The sequence below is a fragment of the Netta rufina genome, assembly GCF_964035555.1.
Source record: "Netta rufina genome assembly, chromosome: Z".
NCBI classification, from domain to species: domain Eukaryota; kingdom Metazoa; phylum Chordata; class Aves; order Anseriformes; family Anatidae; genus Netta; species Netta rufina.
This window is the reverse complement of record NC_140126.1, coordinates 51293819-51314478: the sequence shown is the minus strand read 5'-3', so window position 1 is coordinate 51314478 and position 20660 is coordinate 51293819. Positions and strand designations below refer to the sequence as shown.

Genomic DNA, 20660 nt, shown 5'->3' with positions numbered 1-20660 from the left:
CGCCCCGGTCCCGTCCCGTCGGGGGGCGATGCCCGTGCCCGTGCCCGTGCCCCGCCGCCCGCAGCCCGCCCCCAGCCCCCGTCCCCCCGCCCGCCGCCGGCAGCAGCAGCGCGGGGCGGCTCCGCCCGGCTCGGATCGCGGCTGCTGGGCGGCCCCTGCCACCGCCCCCTTCCTGCCTCCCCCCGCCCCCGCGCCCGCCCCCTCCTCCTCCTCCTCCTCCTCCTCCTCCTCCTGCCCGTCCTCCCCCTCCCCCGCCGCCCAGGCCGCCGCCGCCGCCTCCCCCCCGGCTCCCTGCCTCCTGCCGGCGCCCCCCCGGCCCCGTGCTCGCCCCCTCCCCGGCCGCCCCGCACCCGCCATGAGCGGCGGCGCCGCTCGCTTCCCCCCCCCCGCCGCCGCCGCCGCCCCCTGCCCGCTGCCCCCCGCCGCCGCCGCCGCCTCTGCACGGGCCGAGCCTGCCGGAGCCGGGAGCGCGCAGCCAGGGCCGGGGCAGCCCCGCCGCGCCCCGCAGCGCCCCGGGACCCAGGGGCTCGCCGCCAGGTGAGCGGGGCGGGCACGGCCCCGAGCTGCCGCCCCCGGGGCTGGGGGGGGCGCGGCGGGACGGGGCGGGGCGGGGCGGAGCTGCCGGCGGGGAGCGGGGGTGCGGGGACCCCCCCCTAAGCCGGGGGGTGCCCGCGGGAGGGTCCCTGGGGTGGGCATGGGGTGGGCGTGCGCCCGGCGGGGCTGCCCGAGGGCACGGCGGCCTGCTGCGGGCTGGCGGGGGGCTGCCGAGCAGCAGCGGGAGGCAGGGATGGAGTTTGGTGGTGTTTGGGTGGGCGCCGGGGGGGGGTTAACCAAAATCGCCCTCCCGAGGTGCCCAGGACACGCGGCTGCGTGGGCCTCACGCGTGGGGTGTCCGGGAGGAGGCGAGCCCGCAGGTACAGCCCGGCGGCAGGAGGGGCTTCGCCTGCCCGAAGCTGTATTGCAGCGTTTTGTCCCGAAACTGCCCCGGCGGTGCTGGGGGGTGGAGGTCCCGCTGCCGGCCTGAAGCGTCCTGCGGTGGGAGATGCCCCTGCGTGCCCCGGGGGCCCTGGGTGGAGGGAGGAAGGAGGAAACGCAGCCCGCACCCTGCGGTGGGCGAGCTCAGCGCAGCCCTGCTGCACCCACAGCTGGCTGTCGGGTCGGGCAGCACCTTCCCTTCCCTTTTCCCAAAAATGAAGAGGGCTCTGGGGGCTCGTCCCGAAGTTTGGGTGTTCACCGGCAGAGCTCCCGTGCTTGGAGGTAGCCGGGGGAGCCTGAACCTCTGCTCAGAGTCATTGCTGCCGGTGCCCGGGTGAAATGGTGAAGTTTTACAGCACGCTTCGGGTGCCGTTAGTGGGTGAATGCTGGCTGTTAGTCGTGATCTCAGAAATACAGAAATTGTTTTTATGTAGTGTGATCTCTGATTCATCTTCTGTTTTCGAGATAATTTCATAATTCACGGGCCGATCCAGGAGATTTCTAGCGTGCGGGTGAGAAGTGTGTATTTTCCTCCTCCTCCAAAGGGAAAGGCTGTCGTACCAAACGTGTGGCACTCTCCCTGTCCCATTCAGATATTTGCCACCAGAGGAAAAAAGCGATGTGCCAAACTGTGGCATCAGGGCCAAGCTTGGATTGTTTTGCTGAGCATCCTCCTGGACTTGCTGTTGAAAGCAGTAGTCTCCCATTGGTGGTCCCAGTATTTTAACTTTAGGGGAAAATAAAACAAACAAACAGAGCCTGTATTCTTAGGATCCAGCCTTCAAGTGCGAGAGGCTAGCAAACGTGGCATAATTTATGAGCAGGATTGAGAGAACGTGCTATTTCTTTTACTTCTTTTCCCCCGGCAGAAGTAGTTTTGGTGTTGTCTGGTTCTTTTTTTGGCTGCTGTTGTTTCTTTGTGTGTGTCTGTTCTCCCCCTGTGTGTCAGCAGAAGGGAAAGTCTCTATTCATGGCTGTCAAATTAGTGAAAGGATATTGGACCAGAAAACACCACACAGAAGAGCTGATTCCTTGTTTCATTCAGGAAATTGATCCTGATCTTAAGAGGCACTTCACCTTCAGTAAAGTACTTTGCTTCCACTGGGGTTCGTGCATCTTCTCAGTGTAAGAGAGAAAATGACCTAGAGGCGTGGTTGTCAGCTGGGAGGAGGAAAGTGTGGCTGCAGTGGAAATTTTTAGATTCACTTTTTGTTAGGGGTCTATATTACTGTTCTGAGGCTTTGCAGCATTTGAAAAGTAACTTTGAAACTTGCAATGTGCTTGGCACCAAAGGTATAAAGGTGATGTCTACACTGCTGAAAACAGCTGCTCTCTTAAACACCTTTGCTACGCAGGTTGGCCCTTTGGATGTCACCTGCTGAATTTTGCTGCTGTTAGTTAACGTCTTCCTTACAACACAAAGTCTTGATCTAGAATCATGTTAAAACTAAAAACAACGTTTAAGATGCACATGAGGCCAAGTCCTCTCGGGAAACATTGTTAGAAGGAGTAACGGGTGATGCATATTTGGGCAGATAACTCATCATTTGCAAAGTCTTTCTGTTTGGAGAAGCTGGCAGTGCTGATGGAAGGATGGGTGCCAGTTTTCCAGCATAACCCACCCTGCAGAGCCCCGGGGCGGCCCGCTAAGCGTGGTAGGAGGCTGTCCGGGCTCGCGGTGCTTCTGCCGAATGCAGCACGTGCTGAGCACCAAGTGCCAGCACCCTGCCTCTTGGGATGGGCCCACATGAGCTCGTGTGCCTCGAGCAATTACCTGCATGTGGTGCATCTGGTTCCGTGCCCCAGCTGTGGGCCAGTTCCTCTGGATGTGTGGTGGAGCCAAGGGAAGTTTGGGTTGGATATCAGGGCGAATTTCTTCACGGAAGGGGTGGTCAGGTATTGGAATGGGCTGCCACGGGAGGTGGCGGAGCCCCTGTCCTAGGGGGTGTTTAAGAGACGTGTGGATGTGGCACCAAGGGATGTGGTTTGGCAGTGAACACGTAGGGTTAAGTGGATGGTTGGACCTGATGATCTGGTGATGGGTGCAGGTCTTCTGGTTTGTGTCACAGTGATGCCTGCACAGCTTTATAAACGTGTGAAATAGGGCAAGATGCACATACAGCTCCTTCCTAATCAAAGTGCATCCAGTATGTGGATGGTTTACAAGTATCTTGGTTGATTTGGGTAGATTAAAAACAAAAACAACAAACTAAAACTTCACAGCACCTGTATTTGAATTTGTTTAAAGTGCAGTGTTCGGGAGTACGTGGCTTGGTGGTACTTCTTGGTTAGGACTACCACACTGTTGTATATCTGCAGTGTTTTATTGTGTATATTCGGTGTGTAGAAACAGTTTATCTCAGACACTAAATCGTAATTGCATTTATTATCTCAGAATTACTTGTTGCAACGTTGGTGCATTGTTTTTGCTAGTTTTGAATTAAAATTGAAGATAGAAGGCCTTGGTTTTTACATAAAGTAGTTGTATTCTGACTAGATCCTGGTAATAGTGGAATTAAAGTTAGCAGACATATGTTGAGCACTTAGTTCAAGACGTTAATAGAAATAAGTTGCATATTCATGGGACTGCTTTGGGAAATAAATGCAGATGTACTTCTTTGTAATTTAGTTGTTTTCAGGTAATGTGCACTTTGCTTTTAAGTCATGCTCTGTGTCTATCTTCCCTATCACTTTCATTTCTTTTTGGCTTACTTTAGTAAGTTAATAAATATGCAGTATTTATGTAAACTGGAAATTATAATTTTATGACATAAAATTGTTCTATGCTATAAATATACTGTATAAAGTTGTTTTAGAAGTATGCTTCTTAGGTGCTGTGAGCACCAACCAGTTTAAGCAAATGCTAGCAAGTATTTCTTTTTTCCCAGACTTAAGTATTTAAAGGTAGTGTCAGACTAGGATGACTACATTTGCAGGAGAAAAAATCAAATAAAATGAATATGTGGGTCTTTAAGCTGTAGTCTTAGCAGCACAAACTACTTTATCCCTGTTTACACTGGCATTTTTCAAATGTAGGATAGGCAGGAGCATGGGAATGAAAAAATCTGAACTGTCTCTACAGTACAAAGATCTGAATAATATTAGGAAGAAGACCAAAGATAAATGTTTAATTTTGAAATGCATACTCTGCTTTGCAATGTCTGCTTACAAAATAACCTAAATTACCTTCTTGGTGTAATCTGTCAGGATACCAGTTTCTGTCAGTGTCTGTGGATTTGAACTGCATGGTCTCCTGGAATGGATCCTTCAGCTGTCAGAAGGATGAGAGTTTGGGGCCCACACAGAAAAACGTGGTGAAGAGCAGTGGTGTGGCTGTCAATTGACCTGGTTTGCAAACTCATCTGTCTTTTTTCAGCTAGAAGTTGTGAAGTGCCTCGGAAGTGGGCAAGTAATTATCTGCATCTCCTTCTATACTTCCTTAGGTTTGCTGCTCCAAATTAAAGACAAATTCAGGTGCTTCCATCAAAACAAAAAAAGTGTTAGACGTGAGTGTGCGTATATAACTGGTGACAAACACTTCTTCTCTCTGTTGCTTTTTCTGCTGGTGTCACGCCACAGGTATTAGTGAAGGTTTCATGGATATGTAGCTAGAAAGCAATTTGAGTCTAATATCTTGTACAATTTGTATTGGTCTGTCCCATTTTGCAACTGATAAATCCATCCTGACTAATAACAAATAGTTGAAAATTCAATGTGCAGTAAAGTCTCACTTCAGAGAAATGAAATGTCACCCAAAATTACAAGTACACATATATATTCGTGTGTACTATTCTGGTTCATGTCCTGTCAGTTCCCTCTTATGTCTGCATGATTCTTCTGTATTTTAATGACAAAACTACAACACTTGCCTTTTTACGTCCACCTGAAGTCAACATCCCAGGCACGCTGCATGTACCATTTGATCCTTAAGCTACTTCTTTCCAAGGTGAAATATCTACAGAAAAAAATAAGGCAGCAAGGCAGATTTTGTGCTCTCGCTACATCACACAGGGATTATGCTTAAAGACAGGTGTAAGGACTGGAATTCTGTGACAGAAATTTCACAGGCATAGCGTAGAGAAGAATGTTTGCCTTGTCACAGAAAAAGGTTAAAATGAGAAGTTGCTTAATAAGCATACTACTAAACATGAGTGTGAACATTGAAAATCCTTGGAAGAACTGTGCTCAATTTAAAAAACAAAAACAAAACCCGGCAAAACAATTTCTTGCCTTTTCATACTCACTTTTGCTGCTCATCCAACCCTTTTTTTCCACCCACAACATTAATTGGCAAAATTAAATCCACACATGCACAGGATCTTTTTGAGCCAGGGTTGTCAGTTTTGTGGGTTTTTTGTTTTTTGTTTGTTTGCTCGCTTGTTTCCAAAAAAGAGTTTAAATCCTTTTCTGTCAATAGCACTGCAGCTATTTTTGTCTTAGATTTTTCACCCTGGGTATTTTAGGTGGTCTTTTGTGCCATCTGATTCATAACAGAAGTCCAGGTGAAGCTGTGTCAGGCAAGGTATGGGTGGGATGATGAGAAGGCAGACTACCTGAGAGCATCGTAAGAAGTTTGCGGTGAGAAACTGTTTGCATGAATATTCTGATATGAGGGTGCTGCTTTCTTCCATCTTTGTTTTCCTGGGTTGGGTTGTTTGTTTTTGTTGTTGCTGTGTTTTGTTGTTGCTTTTTTTTTTTTTTTTTTTAACACCTTCTGCTTGCGCTCATTTATGCTTGCTCAAAAATATTTCTTTCTTTTTCTTTGTGTATATGGAGAACCATAAATACCAATTGGATGTTGAAGTTCCCTGAATGTGGAAAACATTTTCCATTCTTGAGGGGAAAAATATTGTTGTCCTTATGGTCTGGTGACTAAAGATCAAGTTTTCTTTCAGAAGTCATTTGATGTGTAATGCATAGCAAAGAATGAATACTTTGCTCTATTTAAGGAAAGAAGCAGGAAGTGGTTGTAAGTCATACGTATTTTAAGTGTTATGAGCAAGCATAGCGTACAGCATTTCTGTTTCCCAGGCTTCTCAGAGGCGTGCATGCGCTCCAAATGTTCATTCGTAAAACTCCCTGTCTTAGATCTTGCCCTGTGGAGAGCCTGATATCCCAGCTCTCACCCCCCAGTGCCACGCTACGGCGTTCTGGCTGAGCCTCCACCTCCCTTCACTCGCACAAGCCCTCAGCAGACAGGATGCATGCAGAGGTGCCACCTGGGGTCGGTCTGTCAGTGGTCCAGCACACCAAAGCCTTTCTGGGATTTCTCGTGCCATGATGCAGGTGTTTGTGGCTGCGTTGCCCAGCAGCTGGTGAGGTTTTCTTGGGGTTCATCTCTATAGAGGGGATGCGAATGTGCTGTCATAGCCAGCCTTTAGTGTAACACCCCAGTGTTTCTGAGCTCGTACATTTGGGCTTGGTCACCAGCTGCTAGGAAATTGGGAAGTGATGAGCTTGAAAGAAGACACGCTCCATCTCCTTAATTGCATAAAAATCAAGAAGTTCACTTAAACCTTTGAGTTTTTATTGTTTTGTGTAATGTGCACAAGTGTAGCACAAGAGGCTTCTGCTGTATACAGCCGTACCGTAAAGAACACTACTTACTCTGTTAAAGGTGTGCTTAAGATTGTTTGGCATTTCTCCTTATGAATATGGAATTGCACTTTTCTCTTACGCTATTAATGTGTGCCCCAGGGCAACTTTTACCAGAAGGAGGGCAGGAGAAAGGTGGTCATTTATGTTAAAAAATACATTTTCTGTCAATCTGTATGTTGAGGAATAGAACTAAATATGAATTCTGTGACTTTTTTTTTTTTTTTAAATACCTCCCAATCTGAGTACTTGGAAAATTACCTGTTACAAACACTTAAATAGCCTAAAAATTGCTAAAAGTCACAGAGAACATCTGTGTGCATAATGTTTGTTAGTAGGAGAGCCTGGGGAGGGATTCCTGACCCGCCGAGTATGGCCAAGTGCATTAACCATGCAAGTGAAGCAGCCGGGACTGCTGGGGGACGTGTGGAGCGGCAGTGAGCATCGTCTGGCTGGACCCACACCAAGGAGATGCAGCACATGGGCTGTGAACATTTGCTGCCTGTTTGCGCCACAGCTGAAAACCGTCCCCTCTCATCCTTTCTTGCAGCTGGGGTACGTTCTGGTTCCACAGTGAAAATGCTAGAGGCTTATATTTATAGGCTGTTTGGGTTTGTGCTCCACCAAGATTTGTCTCTTGGGCATGTGGATGCTTCTGCATTCATTAAGAGCACGTGCAACTCATTGCAGGATCTGAATTGTGTTTTTTTGTCCCTACGGCTCAATATTTCTATGTGCTTTTTATGCCCCCTCACATAACCTGTTTGTCTGCCTATTTTTGGTGCATGCAGGCTTTCTATAGATCTTCCGAGTGGCATTGCTTTTTTCCTGTTTGTGAGCTGATATAGCAGCAAGCCACGCAGGAGTAAGAGGTATCTTGTGGAAGGAGTTTTGGTGCAGGTTTACTAGCAGTAGTTTACTGAGCCTTCTGGCACTGAAGTGCCGGGAGTCCATGATCCTTGTGGTTTGTGTGTGGTTTTGAGCAAGGTTACATAGAGTGTGTATGACGCGATATGATATGAAAACTGCTTTTGTGGGCTATTTTAGGTTGGATACAGGTTGTATTTCTGAGCAATTCCAGAAATTCCTGTTGATTTTTGGAGATACAGGAGTGGATGCTTCTAGTCATTGGTACAAAAAGCATGCTGGAAGTAAGAATTCTGTGACTGTGCTTATGAAGTAGCAAAGCAGCAAACCGTGGCACATGCTGCAGCAGTGTATTTCCAAAAAAGTGGGAGTGAGGATACACTTGATGTTGTTCTTGGTAGGTGCCTGCTGGAGTTGGACTGAAAAAGTGAAGGAGACACACCCAGAAAAATACTCCCTTCTTCATTAGAATGTAATTTTATTTTTAAAACAAGGGCAGTCTTTTGTGCCCATAGAGTCTTTCACTTGTTGTATAATATTTTGGATGGTTATCCATGATGCTAAGCCATAGATGTGTATATACAAATCCTTGTTCAAACCAATAGTCTGCAATAGTTCTAGATTAAGGATATGTTAAATGGACCTTTTTTTTTTCTCCTTTCCTTTTTTCCTCTTTTCTAGTTTTAAATTAAGTCTAGCAGTGGGAGAAATTCAGCCATCCTGAATGACCCTGAATCTGACCGTTGAGTTGTTTACTTCTGAAACCTGCACAGGAGTTCTCGGGAGATGTTCAGCCAGTCTGTAAATTCATGGTATGCTGGTTATTTGCCGGTTTGGAAAAACAAATATCCTTTTTGTTTGTATGGTGTTTTTTTTGACATAAATCTCATTGATTCTGGTTTTATACAGTGTGATGCCAAAAGTAGTAGTAACTAGGAATTTCAGCATTAAGGAAAAATTAATTAAAGGACTTACTGCATTTTGGCTGTTTCTGTTTAAAAGGGGATAGTGAGTATGAAAAAACAGGCAAAACCTGCGAGAATGGCAAATATGGTGAAAATGATGTAACAACAGTGGCTAGGGTGGAGTCACCTTGCAGACTTACGTAAAGCCTCCCATTACTCAGCAGCGTGTCTCTGGCGGAGCAGCGGTCCTCCAGCTGGTTCACGGATGACTCCAAGCTGTGGTGACCAGCCAGTATGCTGGATGGCAGCCGTGCTCTTCAGTGGGCAGCTGGAGGAGAGATGGCTCGAGGGGAGATCTCAGCAATGTCTGCTGTCCCTCATGGGAGGACACAGAAAAGAGGGAGCCAGATGCTTGGATGCTGGTAGGACAGGAGGCTGCAGATAGGACTGAGTCTGGAATGCTTGAATTTCTGACTACGTGTTAGGAACAAATATTTTTCTCTCTGGGGTGTTCAGGCACTGGAGCAGAGACCTGAAGACTGTGGGATTTCCGTCTTTGCAGACACTCAGGACTCAGCCGGGCATGGCCCTGAGCAGCTTGGCCTGAATGGTAGGGGGATTGGACTAAGTGAGCCCCAGCAGTCGGTCTCTTGCCACCTGAGCAGCTCTCTGACTTCACATGGAGAAGTAACAGTAACTCGGGACTGCTCTAATTGCAGGCAGTCAGAAGTAATGACAAGGACTCAGCTTTCTTGGACATACAAGTGCCACCTCTGTTGTGTTAGGTGGTGTGGTGTTTTTTTGTTTTTTGTTTTTTTTTTGAAGTTTGAATTTTTCCCTGTGATCATCATAACACACTTCGTTCCCACACACCCCGGAAAACCTTTTGAGATGCATAATTTGTATATAAATGCTTCTGATTAAAACATAATTAGCTGTTTATATTTAAATGAGCACTGAAAGCAGAGCCACGTTCCTTCAGCACCTCTTCCTAACTTCTGCGCTTGCTGGTTTACCTACAAGCATGTGTTTTCTTCTCATAGACAAAAGCGTGCACCTCAATTTTTATTTCTGTTTATTACAGGTGTAGGGGATATTGAGTCTGGTCTTTGCTGTCAGACTGGGTGCGCTGCCTCAGAAGGTGCCAGCTAAATGCAACAAGGGATGTGTTGTTTGGTAATGGAAGGTGTTTTTTTGAAGTTTGTAAGGTGTGTGAGTAAAATAAGTAAAAAATAAAATAAGTAAAAGTTATGCAATGACAGTTTCATCTTTGTCTGTTAGCCTTTACTTTGTCAGTATCTGTGGTGTGGTGAATCTACTGGAGCAGAAATCATCTGTAGCGGTACAAAGAGGAATTCTATCAGTAGCACAGAACATGGGCATAGCAAAGAGCAAAAACTCTGGTATGTGACCTCCTCGGGCTGCTTTCTCATGTAAATGCAAAGCCAGCATTCAATGTAAAGCTGCCTGCTTGCTCTTTTAGTCCTGTTTCTGTGCAAATAACTCCAGAGTTTTTGGGGGGAGGCTTGGAAATGCTCAACTTGGGAGAAGTCAGCCATCGAGCGGTGTGTCCCCACAGCGTGATGGGTGCTGATGGTGCCCGGCCGGGCTGGCAGCCACAGGCCTGCCAGGCCTCCAGGCAGGAGGAGTGGAGGGCGGCAGGGGCATGGGAGGCCCAGGGAATGGCAATGGCAGGGGGTTGTGAGGGCTCAGGGGACAGCGGGGTTATTGCAGGGATGGAGCATGGAAGTACAGAGCGAAGGCCCATGGAAACCGGGCTTCACCGACTGCTGCTCTTGTGACTGCTGCTTTGGTCTGAGGAGCACTCTTGAAACAGCCACATTATGAAAAAGAGTTTTAAAAGTTGTCGAGTTCCCCATATTATTGTGGGCATGTTTCCTGGCATTTTTTTTGTTGTTGTTGCTGTTGTTTTGGTGCGTGTTTTGGATATTGTGTTTTCTATCTGGACCTGGCAGATAAATGTTTCTGGTATCTTAGTTCTTACTTAGGTTGGTGTTTCTTCCTTTTCTACTGCTTTACCCTTCTTTTTTCTCTCAAATTTCATAGTGACAAACAGGGCAGTGGCGAAGAAGTCTGATAGTCTGCATCAGAAGGCAAGATGTAGGAAATCAATCTATCATTGTACAAAACTGTAGGAGAGCTTCACTCAAGGCAGCATATCTACTTTTAAAGGCCTTTTATGTCTGAAGGGATGCACAAATTCAGGTGAATTGTTCAGCAAAGATACATCAAAATTATTTTCTATTTAGAGCCAGAATTTACAATTTGGAGAAGAGATGCAGGCCCAGGACAACCAGGAAAGATTTTATGTACTCCACAGACGGCAGTAGGTACAAATCCTTAAATGCTGTTTGTGTTTATTACAGTGAGGATGACATTGTTGACTGTCGGTGTACTGAGAAGCTTTGACATTGTCCAGCATTACTGCATAGGTTTTGTCATTGCTGGAAAGTTACACGTTAATTTAATCAGTGTAGCTAAAGTGACAAAGATGCTCTTCTCAAAGATGAAAGTGGCTTTGCATTGCTGATTCTTGGAGAGTTTGTCCTGTTCTGAGAAACAGGATAAGCCATCGATAAGAACATTTTGATCTGTTAACACAGAGTTACAGACACGTTGTACCTGGAACCTCACTGCTCACCAATATACTTGCCAGTTCTTATGTGTAGAACAGCAGCTTAGAAGTTCTTGAAATCTGAAGTTGCTTAGTTACATTTTGTATTGCAAAGAAATTTCCAGCCTTGCTGGGAACACATGGTACCTTTTGGTTTAAGCCTCGTTTTCCTGCAGCCCATGTGATGAACTTATGAGATGGTTTCCTCCAAAACATTTGTTGTTTGTTTGTTTCCTTTTATCTTGCTTTGCCTAGCTTCTTCTTTGCCTAACTTCTGATCTTTTGGTTTTGTTGGCCTTTGTGTTCAAAAATTTTGTGCTCTTCTCAACTCATTTGACAAGTCATGCTGGAGCTACATGGATTGATAGCCAGACTTCCCAGGCTTTTTCCTGGCTTTTGCTCCATCCCAATTCAATTAAGCTTGTCATTTTCAAGGCAACTGATGAAGCAACAAATTTTGAAGTGTAATAAAAATGCTTTGGTGGGCTGAGTCACACCTATTGAAGATTACTGTGTCCATCATTCTTTGTGGCTAGTGGAGCTGTTCGTTATATCATAGGAGAAGCAGTGTCGATGTGGGAGACCTATCATGTAGGAGAGGGGACACCCATGCCTGTGGATATCTGTGTTCTCCAGGGCTGTACTGAGGTCTTCTTGGAAAGTATAGTTAGCAGGCTGAGGCTGAAAAAACATCTCTGCGAAACACATTTCTGGAATGTGAAAGTGATTCTGAGCTCTGGTAAACAAAAAGCTGTCTTGCTCCAAGTGCTTGGAGTCTCTGTGAGCATTTCATGCTAAAACTCTGGTGAAACTAGGCTTTAAAGTTTGTATTTGTGGTGTTAATAAGGAAGGTTTTTGTATGTGAAGAAAACTGCTATTGTTACAAATTACAACTTGCAAAAAGAAGAGGAAGTGGATCTTGTTTGGTGTATGTACAAAAAAGAAATGTAGCAATTTGGTCTCTGGATGTGTCTGAGCTCCTGGAGTTTTGCTCTGGAAGTGGCATATTTTGTGTTGCAGAAGCTTGGGTAGTGAGTTCACTCGCTCACGCTTGCAGTGCAGATATAATTTTCCAGAAACCATTGTGAAACAGAGCAGATGCAGGCAGGTTTTTGGGATCAGATTTGCTCTACTGTCCCCAGAAGTGTAGGCATAATTCTCCTTGTAACCAGGAATACTCATGCTTCAACTTTGCAAATCAAATGTTATGAAAACAATATTGATCCGTGATCTGTTGGTCTGTGCTGATTTCACTGTTCATGCCTATGTTAAAGGAGTCACATGTGCTCGTGTACTGTGAGCACTGTATTTGGAGAGGGGAAGGCAAGAGAGATTATTTCTGTAGACTTCCTTAATTCCAGTGGCTGAGCTTCATTGCTGTGGAGAGGCCACTGGACGGCCTCTTTTGGCTTTTGGAGATGACACACAGGCAGTTGATGTAAAAAATATCCTCAATAAATGGTAGTGTGCTGCAAGAAAGATGGATATCTTACAAGTCATTATCTGTTCAAAGTCTCCTTTAAATAGACATTTCTGTTGAATATTCTGTTTTTTCCTGCATGTTATTATTACTGTTATTAACATACTGTTGCTCTTAAAGAGGGGTTGAGAGTTCAAAACATGCACAGCATCTTAAGTTTGGACTCTCTTTTGCCTTGCATCTTTTCAGTTGTTTGATTGCTGCTCGAGACAGGCACCCCATGCATGGGGAACGCTCACAGGCACACACATGGACTTACACACTGCTATATCTAAAACAGTCACCTCTTAAACATCAGAGGGTTTAACAGCTGCGACTTCTTTGACTCCGTATTGCATCAGTGCGTTATTTAGGATGTGAAAAGAGATACTGGTGGGGAGGAAGCTGGCTCTACAACATCTTAGATTGATGCATGCTGAGTGCATTGTAAACGTTGCAGGGCTCTTTTGTGAAACTGTCTGCAGTATCCATCTCTGCTGTGTGATGACTTGCTGTTGGGGCTGGCTGACCTGGCTGCTGAGCTACTTCTCTTCAGTTCTGCACACTACTTCACAAGATCTTTGCTTCATCTCATGTGTATTTAAAACTGAACTAGAACGCGATATGTATGTTTTAAAATCTGTGTATATGCATTGTGCCTACGTCTGTGAGCCCTTTGTTCTGGATTGGATACAGCTATGCCCTCATTAAAAGCAAAAGAGGTAATGTGTTCAGTCATACAAACATAATAGTGGTCCCCCATCAGAAGGAATTAGTCACTTAAAATGGCCAAAATGTTGAGTAGCTATAATTGCTTGCCCTTAAGATCAAATTTGGATTTCCTGTGTCTACGACAGTTTGAACTACAATATGTACTTTTGTTGTTAAGCTGCTAGATGAACAATTGAAAACTACTGAGCTATGTGGACCTGTCACAGGTACTGGCTGACGTGCATCTGTGTTGCTGCTTTTGCTTTCAGATGTTACCATCAGTATCAGTTGGAGCACAAGGAGCTATGGTAATGGGAGTGTTTGGGAGAGCTGGGTCTTGTATACTTGAGAAAGGTAAGAGTGTGATGGGGCTTGGGGACACCTGATGGAACAGAGTGAGAGTGGGTGATAATTAGCGAGGCTAGACCGTGAGAAAATGAGAGACGTAGCTAAGTTCAGAGGTGAAAATAGCAGCAGCTGAGAATCAGAAACTACAGAGAAGGAAACAGTAAGAAATCCACTAGAAAGGAAAGTGAGCTGAGTACTTTTTTAGCCCTGTACTCAATCAAGAGACACGAAGAGTGCAGTTCTCTTATGCCGAACTTAAAAAAAATTAAAAACTGTGGAAACTAATGTGGAAATCTGTGAAGAAAAAGGGTTATTGTGTGCAAGGCCTCGTTGTGGCCTGGAATAAAGAGACCTGGAATTACTATGATAACTAATGCAGACAAACCTTGCCTGTCTGTGTGTGCTTATCTCTTCATTAGCTGCTCAGGGAATTTAAGCTCATAATTTTAACACAACTCGAGGACAGGAGCTAGAAGAAGGAAACGCAGCTAATATCCATAGGGTGTCCTGGGGCAAGAGGAGGTGTGGGAAGAGCTGTGTTAAAAAAGCTAATGCAGGGCAGCAGAATGAACTCAGCACCCTGTATTGCGTTGTGTGTGATTATTGTATTATGATTTATGCCATTTGCTGCCTAGAGAAGCTCTACAGCTGAAAAGGGTAATGTAGTTGACCCCAAAGGCAGGTGTTTCTGGCCTCCTCATCCTATAGCCTACATCTAAAATTGAAAGTGAGTTGCACAGCAGCCATTATTTTGAATAAAGTCATTTGTATATGCAGAAGATTGCAGAAAAGGGCTGTGAATCCTGCTAATGCTCTGTAGATTACCCACTAGCCAGAAATCTTAGGATTTCTATATGTATACTTATGAGTTTGAAATGGGGGGGGGGAATCTGCTATTGTAAAGAAAAGAAAATAACCAAATTCAAAACAAAGTGCCAAACCAAAACCATTTGATGTTTTACAGATCCTTAAAGGCTGAATTATCATGACTTTTGCTTTTTGCTTAGCATTTGGAGGGGGGGAGGGAGGGTGTTGAGATTTTTAACTTTCCCCAGGCTTCCAGAAATCTTTTTTGTTGTTGTTTTGTTTCTCGTACAGCAGACGGAAGTCTCCTGCAAGACTAACAAAGATGCAGAAATAATCCAGCCATGTAAATGGAATGGGAACGGGAGTGTTCAGACTGATGTGTGATTTGCAACAAAATCTACTTAAGAGTGACCTGCTGTTCTGTCATTTGACAGAATTGCTGCACTTTGTGTATTCTTTTGTAAATGCCGTATGGAGATTTCTGCATGCATTTTTGTGAGAACCTTTTAAGTGGATTACATGTGGCTAGCACCTATCTTGTGGTCAAATGCTGAGGGTTGTGATGTTCAGAGTAAATTTCAGGCAGCAGTTGTGCCCATCACAAGGACAGAAGGAGCTTTGTTACAGATTTTCATGTCAGGACAGACGTCATCCAAGTTGCTGGCAATAATTGAGAGTAACAATCTTTCCTAATCATCCAGACCGTGTCTCTAGAAGGCTGCATGGCATTTTTGAATGAGGAGGAGGGGGAAATGGCTTCTATCCTTGTGTTTGTAAGGAAGTGCTGCTTTCCAAGGAGCATTTGGTTTGCTTACCAAGAAGGAATGGTTAAGGTCTTTTGTTTTTGTAAGGATCAGTGTGTGTTGCTTTAGGCGACCCCTCTGGTATTGTGTGCTACGGCAAAAAGCTGCCCATTTCAAGCCATCTGAAGTAATGCAGGTGCTGTGGCTTATCCAAGATATTAGTATGGTTCAAAGAAAATTTTGTGAAATACATTTGAAGGGATCAATTTTTTGCTGGATTGAGCGGGTGTGAGGCCTTTTCATAGACTCTAAAGCAGGCGGTTCCTCCAGGAGGCTTTTACTGTGATGACAGACAGTCTGCAGGGTAAAGAATGCTGTCTGCATCTTCGCTAGGAGAGTTTCAATATTAGGCAGTCGCTGTCTTCACACTGAGCACAAAGCTGTGTGGCCTTCACAGCAAAACGGGAGGCAGGTGAAATTAGGGCATGTTGCAAGACCTTTCCTTGTTTTTGTTTTTGATTTTTTTTTTTTATCCTAAAGCCTTGGAGTGTTTGGCTGAAATCAGTTGCATAAAAGGCAGACAAGACCAGCTTTGGTCTCTTCAGAGTTCATAAAGCATTTCCCTTATCTCTCTTGTGTGTGTTTTCTCTAGCTGATGTCATGAAGCTCTGAATCAGGCATCCACGCCTTTATTAACCTTCTAGAAACAGTATAAGGATTGTTATGAAAATTAAGCGTGTTTCTCAGATCATAACGTCATGCACACTTAAGCTGCAGCTGGAGTAGCGGAAAAGGCTGCCTGTTATCTATCACCCTGGCTTCTGACCGCCTCCATCCTAAGCTGGATGAACGCTGACATGAAGTGTTAAATGAAGTAAATCCCTTGTCTGGGTTCACAGGGCATCTGTGTGGATGATCCCATGATCCTTACCCATGCTATATTGGGGGGGGGGGGGGGGGGGGGGGAAGTGTTTCTCTCAGTGACAGTGCTGCCCTAGAGTGTAATCAAGAAACAAAGCAAAAACCTTGCAATTACTTTTCAGTCTGCCTGGTGACTTCTAAGTGATGCTTGTTTCTGTCTCTCTTCATCCATGGTACCTTCTAGTAAACTGATAGGGGCACTGAGTAACAGGGAAGGACTGATAGCTGCATTGTTGAATATAGAGAATTTTTCTTTTTAATACACTGAAAGATAGTTTGCCATAACTAGTAATGTCTGTGGAGTCCTTAGAGGGCTTTTAGCATACACAGATTAAATTTCAGACAGACTCACATAGTAAATGGGTGTTTTGCAAAAAATAAACAAGTACAGATGAGAGTTGTTTATATTTTTGGCTGTTAATAAAGTATGCATTTATTCCCCATGTAGAGATTAGTAGTGATAGAGGCAGCATCAATGCTGAAGGGACATATATTTGGTGGGGGGCGGGAGAGTGTTTTGGTACATCAGAGGTAAAGGTTTTGTTTTCTGTTGCTTGCAGCTCTACGGTAATGCAAAGTGAACGAAAAACAGCGTTTAAAATGACTGTGTAGATGGAATGTCCTCAGTGTGCAGATAATATTTCTCTGAACTGCACCTCCATTCATGTGATTCAGTTGCTGCATGAATCGGATAGAATAGCTTGGTTTCCACTCGCTGTGTTGAGTAATCCTCGCTGTTCAGGAGTCTGAGGCTAGAGCCCTGCCATTGTGCGGGTAGCAATCGATCCCGCCTCGCCCCCCGCAGCTCAGCAAGCCACAGGCTGGTAGGCACCAGCCTCGGCAGCTGAGTGGAGTTTTTACAGGGCTTCATGTGGTTTGCTCAGGTAGCCTTCCTCTTGTGCTTTCAGCAGACACATTTTTTGGGTGCTTTTTGCATCGTGTTTTGGTATGCACAGGTACGAATATGATGTAAGCTGTGCTTAAGGCACACACGGAAAAATTGGTGGCTTTTCTTTCTTAATTAGTGCAGAAAACCTGTCTTTAAACCCAAGTGCATGACATCCCTTCACAAAACTCTCATAAGCCTCTCCTATAAAACTAAATGAGTGACTTTATTTTCTGGCAAAGCTGTTCATAAACATCATTCTAGTATCAGCTAGTTTCATCTTAGAGTACACTCTCTTCAACTTTGTAGTATGGTTGCCAGTATTGGAGGGAAACAATTTTGTGTTAAAGTTGGGAGAGTGTCCCACCGTAAGAGCTGCTTTTGTTATGAAAATAACATATAAAGCATTGGCAGTTAGACAAGTGAGGATTTGTGTCTAGAAATCCAGAGTATAAAGCCTCGTCATTTTACTTTAGGAGAACTAATGTTCAGTGGCTTATTAAAGCCAGCTACTGATAGTACTTGAGTTGTGAAAGCTGGATTGTGGTTTACTATCTCAAATTAGCTCTTGAAAGAAGAAGGTCTTGATGTAGGACTATTAGGAGAAGTAAGCAGGGTCGTTAGTGCTTCTGATGGTTTCTGAGAGACTTTGTGCATTTGGAAGCACTTTTACTTCAGTTGCTTTTCCATGTTGGGTTCCTATTAACAGACACTTTGAACTTGTTGTAACATTCCGTTGTTGGCAGAAGGGGGAATCTTTTCATCTTTTAATATGGGAGAGTCCTTGGGCTGATCTTGTCTCTGGGAGGTGGTCTGGAACCCAGTAGTCTGTGGCTATTTCCTTGGTGCTGAAACCCTCTCTCCTAACAGTGTTCCTGTCCATTCCAGCTTCTCTTACCGTCCATCCATCTCCTCTGGGTGATTTGACGAGGGAGGGAAACCATTTTCAGAAGGTCTTTCTCTCTTTTAATTTCTCCAGCCTCAACATTATTTGCCATTCTTTTAGTTTCATTTTCCAGGTACCAGGTCGAAAAAGCGTCTGTCACGTACTAAGTGTTGAGCAATCAAAACAAACTTCAGGTTTTTCCTCAGTCCGTGTATCCTGCCAGAAACCAACACCTGGCACTTGGTCACATTCCAGGAAAATCATGGGCTTGGTACCTGGCTCCCGAACCAGGAAATAATGTGTCGTACTTTATTGCTTCCTGGGTCAGAATGTTTTTACTTAAATTGCTGTCATGCTTAGAGAAGCTTTAGTTTGCAAAACGCAGCAAATGCACACAGCAGGGAGAAAAAGTGGTAATCAAGCAGACCACTCTCCAAGTGGGGAGAAAGTGCCATATAGATTTTGTCTGATCTCATGCCAGGAGGTTTCTGCTGCCCTGTTAAGGCACCTGTCAGTCTGTGATAGGACTCCTCCAACAGTGTAAAACTGCTTATGCCCAGTAAGCCACACAATGCCTGTAAAAGAGTTCTCTACACTGAGAGGAACTGCTGTTGGTTGCATTGGTGATAACCTGGTCTGTTCTGCAATTTTACTGAGGCCTCACACAAGTACCAAAGTGCTTTGCAAAACCTGGAACTATCTATAATTGGACTTAAGCATCTGGAGGGATGTTTTTTGGAAGGTAAACAATATTTTTGGAACAGATTTTTCTCATGTTGTCAGATACAGGTTGGTCCTAGGTCAGCCTAGATTGCGCCTTTTTTGATGCTGGTGGTCCACAGTAGGTGCTTGAGAACCTACTCAACCTACTGTGAGTAGGTTCTTTGGTCTGTGTAGAAGCACAGACCAAATAATCCTTCTCATTGCATCACCCCAGCTTCAGGAAGTCCTGGCTGGGAACTTCCGAGCTGGAAGTTGTATTGAATCATAGAATCGTTAAGGTTGGAAAAGCCATCAAAGATCATCTGTTCCAACCCTCCCCTTACTACCTGTGTCACCCACTTAACCATTGGGCACATTGTATTCGGTAACTGGACCTTTTTTGAGGCACAGCGAGTAACTTAACTTCGTCTACTTTCTCTGTGGTACTAATGAACTGATAGTCAGCCTTCTGTCTTCAAAGCAGAATGGTCCAGGTCTGTATGTTGTCTCTTTCCCCTCTTGTTTATTTCACCACTGTTTTGTGATTTGAATTGTAGGCTCTCAAGAATGCAGTTTTCAAGGTACTAGCTAACCTTGACTGTATGGCATCTTCAGTCTTGTTCCATGGCCCTTTTCTGCTGATTCTGAATGTTTATCTGTTAATTCTATCAGAAGCAGAAAGTCTCTTTCATTTTAAGGAGAGGCAGGAGAAGAAAGATTTTGGTCCACAGGTGCAACTGGGGTTGTTTTCCTCCTTGTTTGGGTTCCTTTGTATGTATTGGTACTGAATTTCATCTGTCATTTTATTTGCCCAATGTGTTAAATCCCATGTTAAATCCTTTCATAACTCTCTGTTGTCTGTCTTCTGTGTTGCCCACGGGTTGTGTCTGACCTTAGTAGACTAGAAAACAAGGATTGCATTGAAGCTTTTAAATCTTTGTCTGGTTTTGCAGAACCATGCTGGAAAGATGCGCCTGAGCACTCCTTAGAGGAACAGTTCAGCCCACTTCATCTAGCATGCTTGCATGTCTGTGTGGGGCTGGCTCAGGCACGCTTACCCTATTTCCATTACTGGCAATGTGCTGCTCTGCCTGCTCCTGAGCTGAGCATGGCCTGAGGATCTTTTGAAAATGTGGAGGCAGTGCCTGACAGGGGTGGCAGAGGTCTGTGGCAGGGGTGGCTCCCTCTCTTTTCATTCATGGTTCTATCTTGTTGCTCCCCTTTCCACCTCCTTGAACATATTTGCTGGCCCTCTTCCCACTTTCACTTATTAAATGACTTAAACCACTTTTCCTTGTTAAAATGGTATGTGACCAGTTTTCTGGTCAACAGCATTGATTTTAATTGCTGTGAATAATTACTAAGCTTTTATATTACGCCCCTCACTGCTTCTTCATGATGAACTCTGAATCTACTGATCCCTGTTTCACCTGCTCTCTGGGAATGTGTACCTTGCAGATCCCACTGCTGGCATCACCTCTTTTCTATAGAGAGGTCCCACTGGGTGATCTTGCTGTCAAGCCAGAGCTCAAAACTGTTGCTTCACTGAACTCAGACAGAGGCTAGAAGATCTTAAAACTGTCTGCTTGAGTCTAGCAGGTTGCTGTGAGAGCTGCTTCAAGTTGTATGCTGTTATTTCCGCTTCAGATTGTGTTTTTCCACCTTGCTTAGGGAGTTTGGCTTCTGTCCACTAGCTGTAACATCTTGCAGCTTCCTTGAAATTAGTAATACCAAAAAGTATGTCTTCAGTCTGCTTTGTTTCTCTTCAAGAGAGAACAAAAGAATCATTCCCGTGCAGTAATTATCCTGAGAGCTGTAAGTTCCTTAAATAAGGTTTAAATAATGCTATTGTGGAAAAGTCTCCTGACTGTATGTGGTAGTGGCACACTGTGCGCAGTCTTCTTGTTCTGAAAGCTTTGGTTTTCAGAGGCAAAGTAAACGCTGTACTGACAATGTGCTTGTGAATATATTGACTTCTAATTGGGGCAGCGTCACAAAAGAGGGATGGGCTGAGCCCTTAAGGGCTTCTGCAGTGGTAGAAATACTGGAGGCAGAGTTCATATCTTGCATCCGCAATTGAGGCTGCGGAAGAGAAAAGGCAAAAGGATTCACTCCAGGTAGCTGCTGCTTATCCTAAGCATTGCAACCACGTCCTTCTTGTTTCCCCAGTAAGCCTCTCCTGGAGTTCTAAGCTTCCTGATACATGAAGCCTGCTTGCTG

The 20660-nt window shown here is 44.9% G+C and overlaps 1 protein-coding gene across 1 annotated transcript in view; it reads left to right on the top strand.

Annotated features, from left to right (window-relative positions):
• The first annotated feature begins 385 nt into the window (after nt 1-385).
• RNF38 (ring finger protein 38) overlaps nt 386-20660 on the top strand; it is a 119915-nt gene continuing 99640 nt past the window's right edge. Inside the window, exon 1 of the mRNA XM_084304733.1 lies at nt 386-537. The gene's annotated coding sequence lies outside the window, so the exon portion shown is untranslated. The remainder of the gene's footprint in view (nt 538-20660) is intronic.